This window comes from Meriones unguiculatus, chromosome 7 (genome assembly GCF_030254825.1).
Source record: "Meriones unguiculatus strain TT.TT164.6M chromosome 7, Bangor_MerUng_6.1, whole genome shotgun sequence".
Classification (NCBI taxonomy): domain Eukaryota; kingdom Metazoa; phylum Chordata; class Mammalia; order Rodentia; family Muridae; genus Meriones; species Meriones unguiculatus.
In genome coordinates, this window is record NC_083355.1 from 22,641,160 (window position 1) to 22,657,670 (window position 16,511).

Genomic DNA, 16,511 nt, shown 5'->3' on the forward strand with positions numbered 1-16,511 from the left:
GCCCTGGCCATCCTGGAGTCTGCTCTGTGGACCAGGCTGGCCTCCAACTCAGAGATCCCCTGCCTCTGCCTCTGAGCACTGAGACCAAGGGGGTGCACCACCACTCCTGACCCCCTATTTCTAGTTTTGCTTCGGGCTTTTGAGACAGCTTCTCACTTCTTCCCAAAGAGGCCTTGAACTTGTGACCCTTCTGCCTCAGCTTCTCACGTATTGCTATCGTACGCATACTCACAATACTGAAGACATATCATGTCTTGATAACCCCAGAAAACCAGGCTCTTGGCACTCACATCCCTTATCCCTCATTGCTTCGACCATCAGAGTTCATTGCAATTCAGCTTTTTTTTTTTTTCTTTTTTAGGAATGCTTTTTAATGTGTATGTGCTTGAGTTATGTGCATCACCTGCGTTTGGGTACCTGCAGAGGACAGGGAGGGCTTCGGCTCCTTTGGAATTAGTTACAGGCAGTGGTGAGGCTGCTGATGTCAGTGCTGGGAACCAAACCCAGGTCCTCTGCGAGTTTAGTAAGCACTCTTAACTGCACAGCCTCCTCTTCAACCCCGGTTTATTATTTTTTATATATAGCCATTAAAAACTGTCTACCTTGATGAGATGAATCACTTGACCCTCCCTTCTGTCTTTCCTCATTTTCTTGTTAACTAGTGTAACAATTTTGTTAGCTACTATGAGACCCACGAGGGGAGGCGGAGGCAGAAAATTCAATGACGCGTCTTGGACTGCTGCTTCGTTTCCCAGCAGTGAAGATATCTGAGCGGCTCTGAGAAAGGGCTACCTGTAGCAAATGCATTTTCCTAGTCTCTCTGTGTTTCTATTGATATCTGTTCATTACAGGGCCAATTACAGCGCCTGGATTTTCATATTTCCTGCGTTCTTGATGCTCTGGTATTTGGGGGGGTCTTACAGACTCAGGAGGGAGACCACCCTTCTCAGGGCGAGGCAGTTCTGAGAAATTAAAATAGTCTTGGCTGGGAACATTTTTTTCATACTCCAACCAACTACTCCCGAGTCTACACCAATTACATCCTTATTGCTAGCTCCTACTTCAAGCCTTAACTCAACTTAAGGCCTCTTCCTGGACAGCTGGAAACCATTCTCATGCCCCAAGCCCAGCAAGACTATCCCAACTAACCTGTCCTAAACTTCTCACTCTGCTCTGCCTTGCCTTTCTCACAGAAAGTCCAGGAAAGGGCTTTAACAGGCTGCCTTAACGTTAGTGCTGCGTTCTTCATGACATCATGGAAGGAAAGGATCTTCTTCCCTCCAGTCCTCATCATCATTTTCTCTGAACATTTCCCTGTACGTGCTTAGCTTTGGCATTTTCTGCAGCCTGGTCATGGGCGTATTCAACAGATGGCTGTCCTGCCAATCACAAAGCCAGCCCTACACAGCTTGTATGCGAAGTATAGCTGATGTCTTATCTGGGATGCTCCCCATTGGCGTTTACAAGGGGAGTTAGGTAGGCCACTGCAAGTTAAACAGGCCTATGGTGGCCTGTATCCTATCTCCCAGGCTGGCAGTTCTCTCAGGAAGGACCTGTGATTGCTCCACGGTGAGCTGTGGGCCCGAATCAGCCCACGCACTGACTGCTGCACAGCGTCTTTGCATAGGGTGGTGTGTGTACCTATCACACGCAAGGTCCTGGGTCCCATCCCCAGCTGGAAAGAAAAAGAGAAAAAAGAAGAGTCAAAATACTGCCCCTAAACAAACCCAGAATCCGTTCTAGTAGTGGCTCTTCGGGAAGTTGATGACATGGACTTGCAAAATAAGGTCACTCCGTCCACACTCTACCCTGGTTTCATTGCTTGGTCCTGCCCTCCCATCCCTGAACCGCTTTCTTGGTATCCCAATTGCATGCCTGTTTGCATACATATGGGAACTCTGTGTGTGTAGAAGCACATGGGTTGAGTGGAGTTCAGGGGTTGATCTTGAGTGTCTTTCTTGAGACAGGTTCTCCCGCTGAACCCAAAGCTTGCCAGTTTGCCAGTCTAGATAGTCAGTTTTCTGGGAGACCCCCTATCTCTGCCTCCCGATGTGGGGATTACAGTTGGGCTACCACACCTGCCTGGCATTTACATGAAAGCTGGGGGTTTGAAGTGCTTTAGTCATTGATCTGTCTCTCCAGCCCGTGTCCAGATATATCATAGGTGGCATTTTGTTTCCCTTTAAGAAACAAAATCTTGGAATCTAGTGACCAAAGCTCAGGCCAGATGTAATCTGAGCTTTGTGCAGCTTTAAGACCTGGTTCAATACATTCTTCTGCCTACAATTTAACTATTATAGTAGGGCTAAAGGGTTATACACCTTATTCCCTGTCTTCTTAGTTTGCGTTGCCTTGGACAGCCCAGCTCCTTGGGAGTTGGCTCCTTTGGTACCTTTCACCTTTAGTAGCTGATCAGGACACCATCTCTGTGGCTTCCATACTAGGAGTTACAGTATGGCCATTCAGGAATCAGAGTTTCAGTATTCTCTTCCCTTTCATTTCCACACCCCCCCCTTCCAAGCCACGTGCTTTTGTGAACCACAGCTGAGCTGTCAAATCCCACTTCTGACATCAGTTCTGAGGTGTTTTCCACACTGACAACCAAAGACAGCAGCAGTTCAGTTTGTTGGGTGTCTATTTAGTTCTGGACTTAATTCCCAGGGTTCAGACAGACCCCATGGGTTAAGGCTTCCTTCTTGTAAGGGAACCCGTGCTACAGACATCAGCCACAATACAGAGAGCCCTGTGCAGCCCGGACAAATGCACAGACGTCACCATTAATTTACTGTTAATGGTTTATTATTTGACTCAGAAGCAGTCAGATGGAGGAGGGCACAGGACAAGGCCAAGGAGCAAGCAGGTTGGGCTCTCTCGCTTTCTCCACCTGTGCCCTCTTCCTCTCAGAGTGGTCCCAGCCCGGAGGCTATCAAGCTCTCTGTCCAAGGCTTTATTTGGATCTCCAGCCCTTCATGGCCTTTCCCAGAGATCAGTGGGTGAGGCTGAAGGTTCTCACTCGTTTCTCTGTGCTCGGAAGCATGTTGGGGTAAGTCACCTCATTAGCATAAACTCATGAATATTGAAAGGGGCTTGTTGTGAATCACAACATCTGGTTATCACTAAGAAAACACAAGAGTTTTAGGAGTTGTGTGCCTAAAACAAAGGACAGGAGCAAAGAGCAAATACATTTTCGCACTGCGCCACAGTGTGTGGTGGAAGTGGAAAGCAAAAAGAAAAAAAAAATCAAAACAAGGCAAAAAACAAGAAAAAAAATCCTTATTCCACTATTCAAATATTATAGAATACTCACTTTTAGGCTCTGTGTGTGTGTGTGCGTGCGCGCACGCGCGCGCGCGCACGGGGGGGGGGCGGCTGAATTTTAGCACTAAATGCTTGTTTACAATGCTCCCATATTATGCTGATAATTATGGTGACAAATTTCATCCACCGTTGCTTTATGAATGTCGCTCAGGTCTCATCTGAAATATCACGTCTTTAGAGAAAGTTTCCATGACCGCCCTGTCAACACTTCAACACAATGCTGCATCTTATTCTGCTATGATGCGCATCACACATAACTCTCCCCTTGTATTCGTTAATTGTCGTCCTCCTTCCACTCTTTATTGACTGGCATTTAGGACATCTTTTTCACTAGTAGGTACCTCACCCATAGTAGATGTGCAATAAATGTTTGTTGTATGACTAAATGAAAGCCCTGGGTTAATTATTTGTGTGTCTGCATATCTCTCCGAAAAAAAGTATTTTCCTCTTAGACTCTTTTTTTTTTTTTTTTTTTTTTTTTGCCTGGTTGCTCAAGGCCAAGAAATCGAGTTCCTTGTCTAAAAATTCTGAGATTCAAATCACAGCTTTAGCTTATAGCCCTGATCTGCCGAGCTATACATTAAATTTGTGCCAGTTTTTAACCAGAGTCAGCAAATGCTGCTCCGCAGGATGTGGTCATTTGTGCTGAGGAAAGGCACATGGTGCGTCTGATTTGGCAGGTTCTCGATGGTGACATCCATCGAGTCACACTCAGGATGAGGCAGAGCAGTAGCAGCTGTGACCACGTTTTTCTAGGTTACAGCTTCTGGGTTCTGGTAGCCACCACACCAGGCCTGTGCTTAGGATAATAGCAACAACCTCAGTACAGCAGCTGCTCTGGGAACTGATAACCATGTCAGGTTTTCCTCTGGGGTCAGAATGACCTCTGAGTTGGTACTCCCACGTAAACATGAAAACAGATACCCTCCATGCGACCACAGGAATTTTAAACAGGAGAGCACACGCCTGTAATCCCAGCACTCCTATGGCAGAGGCAGGAGTATCTCTGTGAGTCTGAAGCTAGCCTCAGCTAATGGAGAGCTCCAGGCCAGCCTGGGAGATGTAGAGAGACTTTGTCTCAAACCACAAATAACAAAACGACCCACTCAGATGCTGTAAACACTCAGCTTTCCAGGTTGGTGGCATCTGGAAATAACACCCAGTTCTTGGTAGAGAAGATGTGATCAGTTACTTTAAACAACCTGAGAATGGGGAGGAGACAGGGAACCTCCCCCCTCTTAAAACTGTCTTAGAAAGAAATTAATAGAATAGCCTCAGTGTTGAAAGATTACGTCATTTGTTTATGATTAACTCTCAAACTGACTAAGACACTGTTAATGTCAATGGTGTGAGTAATTGGCCTCTGAAAAAGCTGTTTCGTAGGCACACTGCTTTATAAAGGAAGATAATCAGAGCATTCAAATTATTCGTTCCAAATTACCAGAATTATGAAATTGAAAAGGAACATTAGCTGGGCAGGTTGGCACAAACTTGAAACCCCAGAATTTAGGGGGTGCAGGCAGGAAGATTAAGGCCAGCCTGGGACACATGACCTTTAACTCAAATTCACCGTCGTCAGCAGCAGCAACAACAAAACCATTGCACTATAGGCCAATGTTGGGGCTACAGTTAGGCTTGTATTTTTAAATTTTAATTAGAGAGCTATGGCTATAAGGTAACAATTATATTAAAAAGAAACAAGCTTTAGAGAATCCTCGGTGTTTAAGTTTAATGGAAACATTCTTGTAAATGTTCTTTGAAAGGTTGTAGAACCTATCTGGAGTGTGTTAGATTCAGACCAATTATACCCGTGTTTAATTTGGAGTTTTAAAAAAAGTGAAAAGAAATGTTACACCTCATAAGTTTTCAGATCTTAGTTCACAACCCCACAGACACTTGATTCTCACTTCACAAACAGTTTACATTTCTTAAACAATATGTCCTCGGGAACCCGATGTAGAGGTTGGCAAAGTTTTTGTCTGTAAGGGGCCAGATACGAAATGCATAAACATCTTATACAGAGTAAATCAACCAGAGAAGATACATAAAGGACAGGCATGGCTGTGCAGCCAATAAAACTTTATTCGTAAAGACAGACTGTGGAGGGGATTTGACTTGCAATGATAATCTGCAAAAAAAAAAAAAAACACCTTCATGTAAACATTTTAAAGCGACATCAGTAAGGATTGTGACTGTTATTTCTAAAGTTAGAATAATATACATGCCTAATAACTACATAGCTCATAATACTGATTTCCATAATTAGACAGAAATAAAATCGCGTGCAGATTAGATGTTAGGTTAATGCTTGGTTGCTTCCTCCTTTATTCCTGGAGATGTAAGTCTAACAGCTCGTACGCTAGGACTGTTTACACCAACTCCCTGCTTCCCCCGTGAGGCCTCTTGTACTTCCCAGCTCTCCCACAGGGTGGTCTTAGAACTGAGTTTTTTGGAGTATGTTTGATCAGTAATTGTTCACGTGCCTGATTATGTTTTGTTTTGGTTTGGATTGGTTTGGTTTCCAAGGCAGACTTCCTAACCCTAACCCTAACCCTAACCCCGAGATTGGATTTGTGCTGCTATGGCCATGGAATGCCAAGGCTTGCGTCTGGAGCCTTCAGAGGGACCGTGGACCTTCCAGCACCTACAGATCTGTGACTGAGGGTGTTTCTGCTGTATTTGGTACAAAAGCCCTGGGAGGCAGACTCCAAGCATAAATGTGCAAGTGAGGCAGGGCGGATAGGCGATGTGACAAGTGCCGACATCCATCATTACTGTCCGCATGGGTAGTGGGTCCAGAACAAATGACTGGTATGTGCAGAAAGAGCGGTGGTAGTCAGCTTTCCATCGCTGTGACAAAAATGTCCAAGAAAAGCAGCTTTAAAAGAGTTCTCTCTTTTGCCCCTGCAGGTCCTTTGTGTGTGTGTGTGTGTAAAACAGCTCCCAGTTGAGTGCTTTTATGGAGTTCCTAGGTGTACAGATGAGTGGGTCTCTGTTTCCTGTGCCTCCTCTTGGGCTCTTTTCCTTCTGTTTGTTCTGTCCTGTTCTAATGTGTTAATTTTTTGTTTCATCTTATTAGATTATATTATTATCCCTTAAAAGCTTGTTTGTGTTCTAATGAGAGGCAGAAAGTAGGTAGGATCTAGATAAGAGGAGAGGTAGGAAGGAACCAGGAGGAGCAGAGGAGAGAAAACTATAAGCAGGATAGATTAGGTATGATTAAAAAAAATATATCTTCACTGGGTACGGTAGATCACCTATATTTGCAGCAGAGGCAGAGGCAGGTGGATCTCTGTGAGTTCAAGTCCAGCCTGGTCTACAAAGTGAGTCCAGGACAGCCAAGAATACAAAGAGAAACCCTGTCTCAAAAAAAAAAAACCCTAATAAATAAATAAAATAAAAATAAATATTTTTTTACTAAAAGTAAAAAAGAAAATTTAAAATAAAAAGAGAAAAAAATCACACATGCCTATTCTCTCACCACTTAAGAGGCAGAAGTGAGAGGATCAGGAGTTCAAAGCCAGCCTTGACAACAAAATAAGACCCTATCTCAAAAAAAAAAAAAAAAAGCAAACAATAAGTGGAAAGAGATTGATTTAGGCCTCCAAGTTCCGAGGCCTTAGCCCATGGCTGCTTTGTCCCATCACCTTGGGTCCAGGACAGGAGTTTTTAGCACCAGGTCTTTGGGAGATATTTCAGTTCCTTATCATAACAGGATCTACAAAAACTAGGCGCCAGAAAGACAGGAAGTGCAGGATATTGGTGACCTAACTCAGGCTCCCTAAAATTTCAAAGATGGGAAATAATTCTATTGGTAAATCCACGTCGAATCACGTGCTCCTAACATGCAGGCTCCCGGCAGAGCCCTTCCATTTCCTACATGGGAGCTGGTGGAGGTGAGAATCCAGCTTCAGCTGAGGAAGGACTGGAGGTTCTGTCTTGGTCTCTCCACCCTTAGTTCCACAGTTTTCCTACAGGGCCTTGTTGGGCAGGCACTCCATCATTTTACGGTATCCCCGGGCACTCTGACGTCAAATGTTGCCCTGCTTTAACCCTAAATTTCAGAGACTTTCATTGTTTGTGAGAGTCAGTTCTTTCCCTTCACCTGGGTCCAGGGGATTGAACTCGTGTCCTCAGTCTTGGTAGCCAGCACCCTCCATGTATTTATTTAGGCCTTGCCTGGTTGATTCTGCATTGAAAGGTCTTAAATGTTCTCTGTGGTGACACCTTGAGCAGAACAGCTCAAAATAAAGTTCCGAACATAGGAAGTTTGTTGGAAAAAAAAAATAATCCTTTCTTCCTTAGAAAACATAGCTTCATGGCTCAGTAGTTTTCCACAGCATAGTTTCCTGTTTGGGGATGGGGAAGATTGGAAAAGGAGCTCCCATTATAGTTCAGGCCAACCTGTAATTCACTATGGAACAGACGTCAGCCTTGTACTTGTGGCAATCCTCCTGTCTCAGGCTCCTGAGTGCTGAGATGACAGGCCTACGGCACACACAAATGACCCCAGCGCCATAGTCTTGGTCCTTTTTGATGTCTACAGTCGTCGTGTGCTTATAAGAAGCATTAAGCATTTGCTGCTGCCAAAGGGAGGAAAAACAAGCCACCCTTGTGTCTTATGGATGCTAATCATGTTTTATATAGATTTGGGGGGGGGGGCACAGCTGGAGCAGCTGGGAGAGGCCGAGTCAGCTTCACCTCTGTTCACCAGTCTCCAGCCATACAGCTCAGCGCACGCAAATACCCGCTTTGAAAGGAAGTGCCACGTTTTATCAAAATATTACATCTCTTGAGCCCAGGGCAAGGCCCACCGCTCATGGGATGGAGGAGTTATCTCACAACATCAGCGGTGTGTGTGCCGCTTCGAAGTTCGCTCTCCCTGTACGTGCTGAGGCGGGCTGAGAGTCACGGCTTCCACCGTGCCAATTTGTGGCGGTGTTCGTGATAAAAACCAAGATCCTGAATCTCCTTGACGGAAAAAAAAAAAAAAAAAAAAAAAAAAAAGAAAGAAAAAGAAAAGAAAAGAAAGAAAGAAAGAAAAAAATCTCTGGGTTTTCTTTCTTATTTTAGCTGACCCATGAAACACAGTGAAGTTAAAGCAATGTGTAGGCAGAAGAATAGACAGTTGAAATGGTCTTAAAAAAAATAGAAGCCTGCCCGCTGTTTCTAGTGGCTCATTGGAGAGATTGCCACCTCTTTTCGCAGCGGTCGCTGTGTGGTGGCAGTGTTGGCGTCGCTTCTTAGTCAGCTGATGGACACATGACACCCCCCGGAAACCTGGATCTCACTGTACATGCTCCTGCCAAGTGAATTCTGGGCTCAGATTGAAGTTTGGCATTAGCTAGGGCAAGTGAGCCATGATGGCTCCTGGTGCCATTTGCTAGCACGAGAAGAGAGCCTGCTGAGGGACAGAGGGAATCCCATTGGTGTGCCAGAGCCAGGAGAAAGTCACTTGTGAAATCTTCAGGAATTTTGTGAGCTGGCAGGCTTTGCGTTGGTAGCTTGAAACTGGCCAGGGTGGAGTATTTGTAGCGCTGAAATCAACAAGCTACAAAGTAAGCCTGACCCCACCCCATGCTAACTATTCATCCTCACCAGCTCACCCAGACTAGGGACTGAAAAAACTCCTACCTGCCTCACATTGCTCTGTGTGTGTGTATGTGTGTGTGTGTGTGTTTGTGTGTGTGTGTGGTAGCTACTTCTAACTAGTGCAAAGGAGAATGATGTGAGAGACAAGATATCTCTACTAACAGCAGATAGGAAGCAGAACTTAAAAATTATAGGGGTCACAGTATTGTGGAGTTAAGGAATGTAGTTGGTGGGCTGTGTATGTACTGTCACACAAAAGCTGCAAAGCAAGAGCAGATATCTAGCCTGGACCCAGTTGCCATGACATCCACTAAACTTCAAAAATCTCTGAGGAGTCCCATGGCAGCTACTCCTTACCCTCTCCCGTGGAACAAGGGCCAATCACCATCATGTTAGAACTCCGTTTTGATTATACTATTTTATGGCAGGGGCCTACGGTAGTTGTTCTCTTCTTCTTCTTCTTCTTCTTCTTCTTCTTCTTCTTCTTCTTCTTCTTCTTCTTCTTCTTCTTCTTCTTTTCTTCTTTTTCTTTTTCAAAAGCAAAGTCCCAGGCTAGCCTAGAACTCATTATGTTATCCAGGCTGGCATCAAACTTAGACTGATCCTCCTTCCTCAGCCTCCCAAAGGCTGGGATTATAGGCACATGCCATGAACATATTTGTATTCTTGAAGATCAGAGTTCTGGGCAGACAGTGAATGTTTCAGTGTTTTTACTTTTGTTTCTGCTTTTCCATCCACCCACCCATCCATCCACTCACCCATTCACCCTCCATTCACCTACCTATCCAACCATCCATCCATTCCATCTACCCACCCACTCATCCCCCCACCAATCCATCCATACACCTACCCATCCATCCACCCAGCCACCCACTCACCCTCCACCCCTCTACCCACCCGTCCATCTGTTTATTTACTCCTGCATTGCCCACAAGTGCTCACTAAATAACTGGTTAAGTGGACAGCGTGTAAGGACATCTTGGGAAGGTGCTAGGGTTTTGTTTTTCTTTTGTTTTGTTTTGTTTGGCCGTGAACCTTAGCCTTTAATGGCTGAGTCTTCTCTCCAGCCCAACAATATGATCTTTGTTAACAGTAATCTTTAAACCTTGGTGGGTAGGGATGATTTTTAGAGAATCTCTAGGTTCTCGACTTCAGTGTGTTCTTTTTCCAAAACTGGTCTTAGAGAGGCCACTGTGGTTGTGATTTTCCTTTCTCCACGGGCCTACTCCAATTCACGAAAGAAAGGCTCATCTTTTCCCATCGTGAAGGTAACTGGTTCCGGGGTGACCGGGATGGTTAGATAAGTTCCTCCTCAGAGGCATTGCCTGACTGTCTGCAGGCCCAACGTTCAGGAGGCAAAGGCAGGGGAGTGTTGAGTTTGAAGATAGCCTTGTCTACATATCAAGTTTCGGTCCAGCCTGAAGAACAGAGAGAGAGTCCTAAAAATTAGAGTCCTAATTATTTTAATTTGTATGCTTGATAATTACTAAATAAGAACCGTTAGCTATATTACTTAATCGATTTTATGCTAATTGTTGCATAATTTAATTTAGAAAAGCATCAAGCATACACGCAATCTTTATACCTCCATTTATAATCTGTCGAAGCAGAAGGGTCACTGTGAGTTGAGGCCAGCCTGGACTACATAGTGAGTTCCAGGACAACGGAGATTAAATAGAAAGACCGTGCCTCAAAAATAATAAAAAATACAAAATACAAAATTCAATCCACAGGGTTTTTCTCGACATGTGGCACTTCATTGCAACCAAATAATAAGTGAAAAATTATTTTCTTATATATTTTATGAGGAAGCATACAACAATATGTTTATAGTATGTAGTTTCAGAGCAATAGAAAATTGCAACATGTAAGAGCAGAACATTACGATAAGATTTCATAGGGAAAGCAAACTGGAAATAGGAGTTCATGGAAAATCATATTTTTTTTTCCTGAGAGAAGGTTTCTCTGTGTAGCCCTGGCTGTGCTGAAACTTACTCTTTAGACCAGGCTGGCCTCAAACTCGGAGAACTGCCTGCCTCTGTTTCCCAAGCTCCCGGATCAAAGGCACGCACCACCACAATCCAGTTTCCTATATATACAATATGTATATATATATTAAAGCTTTTTATACGCTTTCTAATTGATGGTGGGGTAAATCTCATCACTAATACTGGTGTCCATGAGGTACCTTTTTACGTCTATTGGTTCACTTACTCTGTGTGATCAGAAGGTGACTTCCCGAGCCTGACTCTCTTTCCACCACGTGGGTCCCAAGGACTGAACTCAGATCATAGGCCTTGGTGGCAAACAGCTTTTCACACTGAGCTGTCTCATCAGCCTGAGTACTTTTAAAAAGATGTAGTAAGAGCTCCAGGTGTTCTCCAGCTGTGGCCAACGGGCCACGTGTACCCCTGGGTATGGCACAACCCAGAATCGTAAGTTCACTTAAAACACAGAGACATTTTGCAACCTTTTTTTTTTTGATAATTATGCGATTCTCAAACGTGAACTTCGTAGGTGACAGAACTGACACTCTCAGAGCCATCGGTATTTAAAAACAAAGAAATATTTCCGGTTTTATTTAAGAGTAAACCATGATGAAAAATTATAAATGTCAGCCTAGTACCCTCTTAAGATATAAGGCAGAAACATAAAATATCTCTAATTTCTGTTCAGAGCACTTGAGAAAAAGTTTAAATGCCAAACCACTGTTTGTACAAAGCTCGGCGTAGAGGCACCTTTCACTTAAGCCTGAGCTCATTTAAAGGTCTAGGGGCAGAAATCTGCAGCCTTTTATCTCAAGGTATAAGAAAAATCCCTGGGTAGCATGTTTGTTTCATGTTGATAAACATGTGTACGTTTTAAGAGGCCCACAGCTCAGAAAAGATTAACAAGTTCTGACCAAAGTATGTAAAGTCTTAGGGCTCGTTTTCTTAAAAAGAACTATTTATGTTATTTTATGTGTTATGTGTGTGCCTATGTGTGAGTATATGTTCAGGTACCCCTGGATGCCAGAATTTTTTATCCCCTGGAACTAGGGCTACAGGCAACTGTGAGCCGCTGGTTATGGGTGCTGGGAGGAACTGAATCCTGGTCCTCTGGAAGAACAGCTATTGTTCTTAATTATTGAACCATCTCTCCAGGGCTCTTGGCTTCAGTGGTTTTGTTTTTGTTTTTAAGGATGTTTTCTTGTTGGAGTTCCAACATGAACAATCTCATTTTCTGCTTAGAGAATAATATATGTTAATTGTGAAAAGTAGACCTACCCCTCTTTCTTCATTTTTTCCCTTCCTCGCTGTTTGGGATTGAACCCAGGTTTTTGCTCTCAGGTCTGGTAGGCATTCTACCCCTGAGGGACATCCCCAGCCTGTCCCTTTGTCTTCTACAGTCTCCGAACCTATCCAGGGACAATCTTTTAATTTTATCTCTCGCTGATCAAGACTGTTTGTTTTTCTTGATTTTGATGGGGGAATATTTTGAGTGCTCTATCCATGCAAAAATGATGGATGGAAATTTGGAAAACAATTTTGAAAAGAATAGTCATTCTCCCCTGGCTGTTTTGGGGTGTGTGTGTGTGTGTGTGTGTGTGTTTTAGCATTTAATCTGTTCCAGTTCAGAGTTAGCAAAATTACACTTTGACGACGAACTTCTAGGGCATTGGGCTTTCAAGCATCTCACACACAACAGATCGAATAAAGATGTCAGAGCCAGGCCTAAAGGAGGACCCTGGTAATCCAGCCCTCGGTGAATAACCTTCAAACACCAATAAACAAGATTAACAGGGTTTAACATGTGACCTTTCTTGTTTTGACTGGTAAGCACAGATGTTTTCACATTTAGCCGCCTAGTTGAAATCTGCCCTGGCTGATTGCAGTTGGAGCAGGATTTGAGGTTGCAGGAATGACGGACGGTCTTGAAAACTGTACTCTTCAGTGAGTGACACTGTCTAAACAGTAACATATGGAGACCCACAGTTTAATAATTAAAAATAGTGTGTGACCTTACCCATAATAAATTTGCTAATTATGTCAACTGAGGAAGTAAAAAAAAAAAAAAAATGGGATCATGGTAGATAATTCGCTATTTTTCGTCGGTCTGGTGGCATTAAAGACAGTGAAAAGATTTGTTAGAGCCAGCCCTCCCGCACCTGCGCCTGCGGAAGCAGAAATCCCAGCCATGCCTTTGTTACCCTTTGGTGTATTCCTCAAGGAAGTGCTGTGCAGTCTGGAGAAAGCAGAAAAGGCTTTGATCAGCTTCTACTCGGGCAGTGTAGGCTTGCAGCCATACTACCACCAAACTGTGGAGACAGAGGACTGTGTGGTCCTTCATTACCTCTTTATCGTCTGGATCCCAGAACCATCTCCGGCGTTTTATGTGACCCGTTCCTTACCTGGTCAGCTTGCTCTTCCGGTCTTTCTAGTTCTCTTTCTGAGGCCTTCTCCTGTCTTACGAGAGCACTAAGCCAACACCCCTGGTTGTGTGTGTGTGTGTGTGTGTGTGTGTGTGTGTGAAGACTTCCTCACCTGTGTCTGTCCTTCTGCTGTCTCGGGTGCCAGGGCTGTATCCATTAGTTAAGAATCATAGTCTAGCAGAGAGCAAACGCAATCGAGAAGCTGTGTGCCCGTGGACTCCAACATAATTTAGAAAGAAGATAGGTATCTGTATGGAATTGATAATAACAGAATCGGGGGGGGGTGTCCTGTCAACTCTTAGGATAGACTGCTTCCATCTGTTTTCCTATTGCCAACGGAGGGGTGCGCTTTGTGGCTTTTAACCAGGCATACAATACATCTTATTGGAAAGGACAGGAAATCATTATACAGAAACAAAAGGAGTTAAGGTGTTCTAGGGACTTGTCATGTGGGTCTGATCATTGCAAAGAACAAAACAAAACAAGAACCTCCCATCACGAAGCTTCTGGTAGGGATTGAGAAGCTGACCTCTCCCCTTCCTGAAAGCCCTATCAAGGCAACAGGCTCAGTTTAGCTTTCTTTTCCCATAGAGATTTCTATTTCAATAAATTTATTTACTTGTTTGTTTGTTATTCTTGTGGGAGGGGGTGCCACAGCATGTGCAGCTCAGAGGACAACTCGATCAAGCCGGTTTCCCCTCCCGCCTTTACCTAGATTCTGGGGATGGAAATCAGGTCTTCAGGTCTGCGAAGCAAACACATTTACTAGGGAAGTTGTCTTACTGGCCCAAGATTTCCTTTTTCAAGCAGTCTTGGTTTAGTTATAATTTCTCTTCCTTTATGTGTTCCTTGGTGAGCTTAGAGTTACACAACTACCACCGTGTTTTAGGCCATTTCTGCCACCCTCAAAGGCTCCCTCGTACCTGTCTGCAGCCAGCAGTCATTTTTACCTGCAGCCCCAGGAAGCCGCTAATCTGAACTTCATCTCTGTAGCATCACCACTTCGGGATCTTTCACGCAGATGAAATAGGACAAATTCCAGTCTTTGACTTCTGTCTTCTTTTTCTTAAGATGATGTTTTGGAAGTTCACCTGTGTTGTGTGATTTAGTACTCTATCTTAGTCAAGCTAGCCTTGAATGTGTGATCTTCCCGCCTCAGACTCCTGAAGGTTGGAACTGAGGTCATGTGACATCATTCCTGGCTTCCTGCTTGCTTCTTTTTATATCTGAGTAGGATTCCATTGTTGATAGAAAACATTTTTTTCGGTTCACAAACTGATGAACATAATGTCACTATGAATATATTTATTCAGGTCTTATGTGCACAAATGCTTTCATTTCAAGCAGATATTTAGGAGTGGAGCTCCAGGGCTGTTTGGTATATTTATATTAATTTTAAAAGTTCCTTCTAAGGAGCTGCCTATATCGGTTACCACAAACCTGGGCACTTTGAAGACAATGCTAATGGGTTATCTCAGAAGAACAGACGTGCTGGTTCCGTTGGGCTCAGTCTTTCTCCTAAGCTTTCTCTCTTCTCTCTCACACTGCCATCCCATAAACAGTCATGGTTGCGGTCATGGATGAGCTTGTTGAGCCAAGTCGGCAGTTCGTAAAGGACTCAATTCGGCTGGTTCAAAGATGCACCAAACCTGATAGGAAAGAATTCCAGAAGGTTGCCACAGAAACCTTAGGATTTGCTATTATGGGCTCATTGGCTTCTTTGTGAAACGGATCCGTATCCCTGTTAATAACATTTCTGTGGGTGGCTGAGTGCTTTTCTCATCGTGGGAACCAGTGAGCACACGAGGGTGTGACGAGCTGGCGCAGTAAAAAGCTGCCTGTGTACTTCTTGCTTTTCTTTCCCTTCCTCTGCCCTGTGAGGTTTTCTATTTCTAAATTAAAATAATTTCAGAACAGTTTTCTATAACAAACATTTATCAAGAAGAGGAGGAGAAGGGGGAGGAGGAGGAGGAGAAGAAGAGATGTAGCATCTCTGGGTCCTCTGCTTCATAGTCTCTCCCAAGATTCCGATGGAGATGCTGACCTGGACTGTCATCTCCTCTGAAGACTTGACAAGGAATGAGACAGGCCCAAATCACTAATGGTCGTCAGGAGTCCGTCTTAACAGTCGTTAGACCAAAGGCCTCAGTTTCTCCCTGGAGGTTGGCTGGGCACCGGCTCCAATCCCTTGCCCTTCAGACTACCCAGCTTCCTTACCAGAGAAACATAACAAATGTCAGGAAAGTGAGCACAAGCAAGAAGCCAGTCACCGCCCTTTATAACCTAATCACAGAAGTGACACCTCCAACCGCTTCTGCCAACATCTGCTCGTCGGAAACACATCATGTAGACGGAGCCCACAATAAGAGGAACGTGGACTCCACGCTTACGCGTGGTGAGCGGCGGAGGTCACGGGGAGCCGTCTGGGAAGCCGCTTGTCGCAATGCCAAACGGTTTTCCAAATGGCCACCCCGTTGTCTATACCTCCCTCGTGCACACGCATGAGTATTGTGTGCACTTCTGTGTCTTCTTGCTTAATCTTTCCAGCAGGTGTAAACAGGCATCTTGTGGTTGTAGCTGTGCTTCTCTAATGAGTGATGATGTCCTTTGTCATTGGCCCATTGTCTGTTTATACAGTCTCTTAAGTGAAATATCAGTGCAAATATCCTGTGTGCCTTTTGTTTTGTTTTGTTTTCGAGACAGGGTTTCTCTGTGTAGCCTTGGCTGTCCTGAACTGGCCTTGTAGACCAGGCTATCCTTGAACTCACAGAGATCCACCTGCCTCTGCCTCCCCAAATGCTGGGATTAAAGGTGTGTCACACCGTGCCCGGCTTCCTGAGTGCTTTTAAAAATCTGCTTTGATGCAGGACCTTAGTGTACTCTAGGGCAACACTATTACTTGAGCTGTATTCCTACCCATTGTATGCATTCAACTGGCTGTTTGTGTTACTATTGAATTATGAGACACTTCTGTTTATGAATCAGGATTTAGTATCATATCTAAGAAATCTTCCCCTAAATCAAGGTCATCAATGCAAACACATGTTAAAAATTACACTTGGACTGTGCAATATCATGATTAATTTCATTACTGTAAGGAACCCTGTGAGATATGAAGATATTATCTTTGCACAAACGAGAAAATTCACAGAAGTCAAATTCTCATCATACTCATAAGCTGGTTAATGGG

The 16,511-nt window shown here is 44.1% G+C and overlaps 1 protein-coding gene and 1 pseudogene across 3 annotated transcripts in view; both read left to right on the forward strand.

The window, feature by feature from the left end:
- Ikzf3 (IKAROS family zinc finger 3) overlaps positions 1 to 16,511 on the forward strand; it is an 87,602-nt gene that overhangs the window by 29,463 nt on the left and 41,628 nt on the right. The window lies entirely within an intron of this gene.
- LOC110543643 (protein transport protein Sec61 subunit gamma-like) lies at positions 14,886 to 15,091 on the forward strand (annotated as a pseudogene).